The sequence below is a fragment of the Bidens hawaiensis genome, unplaced genomic scaffold, assembly GCF_021521415.1.
Source record: "Bidens hawaiensis isolate Kalapana, Puna unplaced genomic scaffold, B.hawaiensis_p1.1 tig00013876_1, whole genome shotgun sequence".
Taxonomy (NCBI): Eukaryota; Viridiplantae; Streptophyta; class Magnoliopsida; order Asterales; family Asteraceae; genus Bidens; species Bidens hawaiensis.
Genome location: NW_027492189.1, coordinates 50,597 through 57,184, shown reverse-complemented (window position 1 = coordinate 57,184; position 6,588 = coordinate 50,597). Strand labels below are relative to the sequence as shown.

At 35.2% G+C, this 6,588-nt stretch overlaps 1 long non-coding RNA gene and 1 pseudogene across 3 annotated transcripts; both read left to right on the top strand.

Moving 5' to 3' along the window:
* Nucleotides 1–3,631: 3,631 nt before the first annotated feature.
* On the top strand, nucleotides 3,632–4,754 carry LOC143545274 (uncharacterized). 2 transcript variants are annotated; one of them, XR_013137398.1, is made up of 5 exons: nucleotides 3,632–3,679; nucleotides 3,839–3,958; nucleotides 4,174–4,312; nucleotides 4,417–4,455; nucleotides 4,556–4,754. It is a non-coding gene; the product is annotated as an uncharacterized LOC143545274 (long non-coding RNA). The 2 variants fall into 2 exon arrangements; XR_013137397.1 differs by having other exon boundaries at nucleotides 3,659–3,958.
* A 2-nt stretch (nucleotides 4,755–4,756) lies between these two features.
* On the top strand, nucleotides 4,757–5,535 carry LOC143545232 (beta-amylase 2, chloroplastic pseudogene; annotated as a pseudogene). Its single transcript, XR_013137392.1, has 3 exons — nucleotides 4,757–5,056; nucleotides 5,143–5,343; nucleotides 5,437–5,535. The product of XR_013137392.1 is annotated as a beta-amylase 2, chloroplastic pseudogene (transcript).
* The last annotated feature ends 1,053 nt before the right edge of the window (nucleotides 5,536–6,588 follow it).

The following is a 6,588-nucleotide window of genomic DNA, read 5'->3' as shown; positions in this document are numbered from 1 at the left end:
AAAATGGGCCTAACATACTCCTTCCTTTTCATCTATATATACTTTGTTGAGTGTCTTAGTTTCAAATAAAATGTTTTTAGATAATCTTTTGATGTATGTATGCGTATGTATATTAGGCCACATGTTCAACAATATATATCTTCTTTTTATGCATTATGAACTCAAATCCCTGATATGTTGATGAGCCTTGTGTGCTAGTTAATTTGTTTCTTAAACAGGTGTGAAGCGGTGAAAGAAAAATCAAAACTAGATCCAAAATGAGCGTTAAGATGCTGTTTCGCAACTCACTCTAGGCTTTCTACCAGAATTTTCCGGTAGATACGACATATTTAAGTTGAAACTCTTGTGCATTATCATGTGTTTATGTGGTAATGATTTTCTGTTAAACTCGCATATTAATATCAACTACGTACTTTGCAGTGATACCTGATTTTCTATCATACTTTTCGGGCAAAGAGTCGCCTAATTAAAATTAGCTAGCTTCACATATATACCATAAAGCTGTGTGAAGTGGTTTATTTAATACCAATATATCCAGATTATGAGGTTTAAGATATAATTAATCAATTTTGATCAAGGGTTAAAGTTTTCGAAAGAGATTATAGTTTTTGTTTTTAGACCACTATATATTTGGCTAACAAATCTCCTGACTGTGCTCCACAACATATAAAGCAAATCAGAATGAATCATGTAACCAAATTAGCGAATATATGGTATAAGTTTTTTAGAAAAACGGTTGTCATTTCCAGGAGTTTACCTTGAACGATTATGCCTTCTCGCGAATTATATGGATAGTGTTATAAATAACACATCTAATAGTATAATAATGCCATAAGATTTTTGTTCTGTATCAATTGTTTTCAACAAATACGCACTATTTCAAGTGGCATAACGAATGCTCCAAATCTCGTTAATTTTTCCCATAGGTATCAAATATAAGATCACATTACAAAACTAAAAGGTTTTACCAATTAAGAATATATATTACAATTACATAAACTAATTGAAAGTAGCACCATGCATCTACTAAGTAATCTAAAAGCCTATCGGTTAGGAACTGATATTCCAAAAACCGGTTAACAAACAGGTATCCGTCTCCAACTGATTTAAATTCTCATCATGACCAACCGATTGACCTAGCCCACCCGGTTTAGACAAAACATGCCCAATATGCATTAATTCCATGTCTAGCCTAATATGCATGCGCTAAAGTTCGAAGAAGATCAATCATATTATTATTAGAATTACTATAGTCAACCCACCGTTTGTTTGGTACTTTGGTTTCTCCGTTAGGGTTTAGCCATGGTTCGTGCACCCCCCTGCAATTCCCATGCATTTGAGGTGTGTGTATATATATATATATAGAAGAGGGTTCAAATAAAAAACAATTGTTTTGTGAGAATGCTTTAAAATAAAGAAAATCACCTAAATAAAAAAAAACTATACCATGTAAATAGGAAACTATGCGGTTTTTAAAAACTATTAATCTCAATCACTAGATCCAAGATCCAAGGGTCTAGATCTCTTCTTATGCTTCTCACAAAACTATTTTTTTTACGTTAACCCTACTATATATATATATATATATATATATGCACCTTAAGGTGGTAGTGGTATGTGTGTTAATGATTTTGCACAAGTTATTATATATTGTTAATAGTTTGTTTGAGTAGTAGTAGCGATAACAGTAGCAGTAGAAGTATGTGTCTTATTGATTTTGCACAAGTTATTATATGTTGTTAATAAGTTGTTTAATTTGTTTTGTGTGCGGCGATCAACTGAACAAAGACCCGAGATCCCTTTTCTTTTATAAGACGGGGGACTGTCCTTTGGTATGTAACATTAAACCAAACCTTTATTATCATCCTTAATTCTCTATTGTTTTGTTGTTGATTTAGTGTTTTTTTTTTCACAAAGATTGACCTTTTATTGTTTTAACTAATTAATATTTGTTTATATTTATTGATTGGAAAATGAATATAATTATATGTTATCCTTGTTTAGCTGGAGAGGATGGTTGCTAGGATGTGTTGTTGCTATGGGAACAGCTGGAACCGTAATATTCCATCATCCGATAACACGCCTAATCAAAAGGAAAGGAAGTGCAAGATCTCGTCTAGGGATGTAAGACAAGTATGTACTCTCTCTTATTAAGTAAAAAAACTTATCAAACAAGAATTTCAGATTCAAGTTTATTATTGACATGCTTTAAACAGAAAGTAGACTTGAAATAAATTATAATGTTTTATTTCCAGCCAAGATTTTTGATATGTTTATTCTTTGTTTTGTTTAGCTACACAAGTTTTTTTCCAAGATGATTCGAACTTCATCCGGAAGATATCTTATCAAATACACTATAACAAGGCGTGATCAGCTAATACGAAAAAAAAAGGCAAGCTAAAAACCGCAAGATCTTGTCTCACTATGTAAGAACACTCTTATTCGCGTCAATATTATATATCATCATGGCTTTAAGATATTGTGATGTGTAGCATATTAGGAATACAAAATGATCTTTAAGTACTTTAAACCGATTGATTTGTAGGTAGGCACACCGCGTGTTCCTGTTTTTGTTATGCTACCGGTGAGTCAAGCTATTTGTTTTATGTACTCTTTTAACACACTTGTATATATCGCACCTTGTTTTTATTTTTTAATACTTGAAATTCAGTTTGGGGCCATTAACATGCATGGAAAGTGAGTTGGCTGATTTCATGGACGTCTACGTTAAATTAGATGATCTGGATTCGATTAATGTTGATGGTGTAACGGTTGTAGCCTGGTGGGGAATTGTTGAGGCCGACAATCCCCGACAGTACAATAGGCGGGGTTACAGTACAATAGGCGGGGTTACAGGATGCTCCTTAAGCTCATGCGTGATTTTAATCTGAAGATACAGGGTAGATTTGTTATCCTACAATTCTTAATTGTTGTATAAGATACTAAATTATTTCAGGTTGTAATGGCATTTCATGAATGTGGAGGCAATGATGGTGATGATGTTTATAGTCCTTTACCGAAATGGATAAAAGAAATTGGTGAAGAAAATCCGGATATTTATTTTACAGACAGAGATAGAGATATATATTTTACAGACAAAGCTCATGCGATATTTATATTTAGTAGAACAGGCTTTGCGATTCAAAAGGGGATAGCGGCGCAGCTTGTTGCTCGCTTACCCATTATTCAGATGTAGCTCGGTTTGTGTTATATATAAAATGCATATTAGACAGAGATGGAAGGCGAAACCCTGAAACGCTTACTTGGGGAATTGACGAAGAACGTGTTTTGAAAGGCCGTACTGCTCTAGAGGTAGTAGAAACTAGAAACACAAACAAAAAAAAGTGTACGTTCCAGAGTGACAAAACATGCCCAATATGCATTAATTATTCCATGTCTAGCCTAATATGCATACGCTAATTAAGATCGAAGGTCAATCATTATATTATTAGAATCAACCCACCGTACGTTTTCTTCCCTTTGTTTGGTACTTTGGTTCCTGCTTTAGGGTTTTGCCATGGTTTGTGTACGCCCTGTAATTCCAATGCATCTGAGGTATGTATATATTTTTATTATATACATATATATGTATATAGTCATGATCTAATCTCGCACAATTATGTTACTGAACAGAAATCCGAATTCCCTTTTGTTTTACAAGCCCGGGGACTGTCCTTTGGTATGTATTATTATGTATTATTAATTAAACTTTTATATATCATCGTCCTTAATTTGGTTTTAAAACATATACATCGTCCGTCTATCTTAATTGTTGTTTTATTTATTGATTGGAAAATGAATTTTATTGTATGTGTGTATGTATGTTATTCTTGTTTAGCTTGAGAGGATGGTTGCTAGGATGTGCTGTTGCCATGGGAACAGCATAAACCTTAATATTTCATCATCGGATAACACGCCTAATCAAGAGGAAAGGAAGCGCAAGATCTCCTCTCGGGATGTAAGACAAACAAACAACACTCTTATTATTATTATTAAGTAAAAAACTAGCTACTAATAATTCATTAACTTATAAAACAAGGATTTCATATTCAAGTTTTTTAATATATATACATGGTTTTAGCCTTGAATCATATTATACCTTAACATCACTTTTGTTTTTTAATTGCAAAATGAATCAGAACATCACTTTTGTTCTTTGTTATTCTTGTTTAGCTACACAAGTTGTTTGCCAAGATGATTCGTCCATCATGCCGAAGATATCTCTTCAAACACAGTATAACAAGGCGTGATCAGCTAATAAGAAAAAGGAAAAAAAAGGCAAGCTGAAAACCGCAGGATCCTGTCTCCATATGTAAGAACACTCTTATCCTCATGCTTTTAATAAATTGTGATGCATGTACATGTAGCATAATATGGAATGCAAAATGATCTTACCTTAAACCGAACGATCTGTAGGTAGGCACGCCGCATGTTCCTGTTTATGTTATGCTACCGGTGAGTCAATCTATTAGTTTTATGTACTCTTAAGTCTTAACAAGTACACCTGTATATTCGTATTGCATCTTGTTTTCATATTTTAATATTTGAAATTCAGTTGGGGGCCATCAACATGGAGTGTGAGTTGGTTGATTTTATTGATGTGTACCATCAATTTAAAGATTTGGAGTCGATTAATGTTGATGGTGTAACGGTCGTAGTGTGGTGGGGAATTGTTGAGGCCGACAATCCCCGACAGTACGATTGGTCGGGTTATGAAGTACTCTTTAAGATCTTGAATGGTCGAAATCTGAAGTTGCGTGGTTGGGAATATCCAGGTGTTGGTGAATTCCAGTGCTATGATAAATACCTAAGAAAGTGTCTTGAGGATGCTGCAGAAGCAAGTGGAAACTCATCTTGGGGTAGTCCGCCTGATAATGCGGGCTCTTATAATTCCCAGCCTCAGGATACCGATTTCTTTTGTGACGGTGGTGACTACCGTACTGAATATGGCAAATTCTTTCTGAATTGGTATTCTCAAGGTCTCATTGATCATGCTGACAGGGTACTAGCCATGGCCAAAATGGCCTTCTCTGAAGACACTCCCATTGCTGTCAAGGTAAAATAGTCCATTAACATTCCACACCGGTACTCATCCAGTTTCTTAAATTTTGTATTCATGTCGATGACCGTTCAATCAGTTAGTTACCAGGCATTCATTGGTGGTACAAAAGTGAGAGCCATGCGGCTGAACTGACGGCTGGATATTACAATATGGCCAGTCGTAATGGCTATGCTCCAATTGCTTCTATGTTAAAGAAGAATCAAACTACTTTAAACTTTTTATGTGCTGAACTGGAGGGGTTTCCGGAAGCAATGGCTGACCCCAGAGGGTTAGTTTCTCAGGTAGTTTGCTACTTAGTTATATAATAGGTAGTTACTTTCAAACTGATGAAATTTGGGGTTAGTTTATATAATTAGTTTTTAAACATATTTTAGGTGTTGAGTGCTGCATTGGATGCTGATATACCAGTTGCAAGTGAAAATGCACATCCGTGATACGATAGAGAAGGGTATAACAAGATATTAGCACTGTGACAATGCACGACTTATATATCAGAAGATGGGCCATGTATGTACCAGCGGAGCAATACCGCATGCTGCACCTTCCTTACGTGAACCACAATCATCCACATGCTGAAAGCAAAGGGTGTGTAGTGTTGGAACCCTAAATGAATAGGCCCAAAGAGCCGGTAGGATATATTCTAAGTAAAGTTCTAAAAAATTGACCAATAAGAGAGAATTATGCAAGAGTGTTATACATGAATCTTGACTTCCACTTAATGAAAACTTCCCCTCCCTTTATATAGGCAGGAAAGGCTAGGGGATCTCTATTACACAAGACTTTGGCCTTATATATGTCTCTTAGATGTTGTCCTAGGGTCCTTTGTTCTACCCACTAGATCTTCCTGACAAGTCCTTTCTCTAGCATGATATGGTATGGAGATTGAGGTTCAGGTTTTCTCTTCTACCCAAAGTAATAGTATTATTTTATTTGGGAGTAATCCTTTATTAGACAAGTGTTTAGACCCTTCAATTAATAGTTACAATCTCATTCATTCTTAGCTGGACTCATCCTTTCATTATTGTTGGGCTTGCCTCTTATCTTGCCCTAGAGGCCCATTCTAGAAACCGCTCTTGAGGCCTGATTACAGGGTAAGCTCTTCAAGTCCCCTTAATCTATTATCCTTATTATTTATGATAAAGGTAATGGACACCTCTTAGCTCAACCCAGCTCCCTTACTCATGGTGCTCTCCAGGACAGTCTTGTCTGTCGATGTGAAGTATCCTGGGCTGGAGGCACGCATGCTTGGTTTTGACATTCCTTGGGCAAGAGCCGAAGACATATTATAATACGTGCCTTCCTTTCTTCGATGACTGGATTTGGACTGTTAGTTAATAAGTTGTTTTTTAATGAGTGTTTGGGAATATTATACCCTTTAAGTTAATAAGTTAGAGAATTATAACTTTTCAAAACCATCTTATATTCTTATTTTGCTTGGGCCATAAGTTAAAAACCATAAGTCTTTATGGTTTGCCACACACCTTTTACACATTATTAACTTTTTAAAAGGTTTATAAGTTATAAGT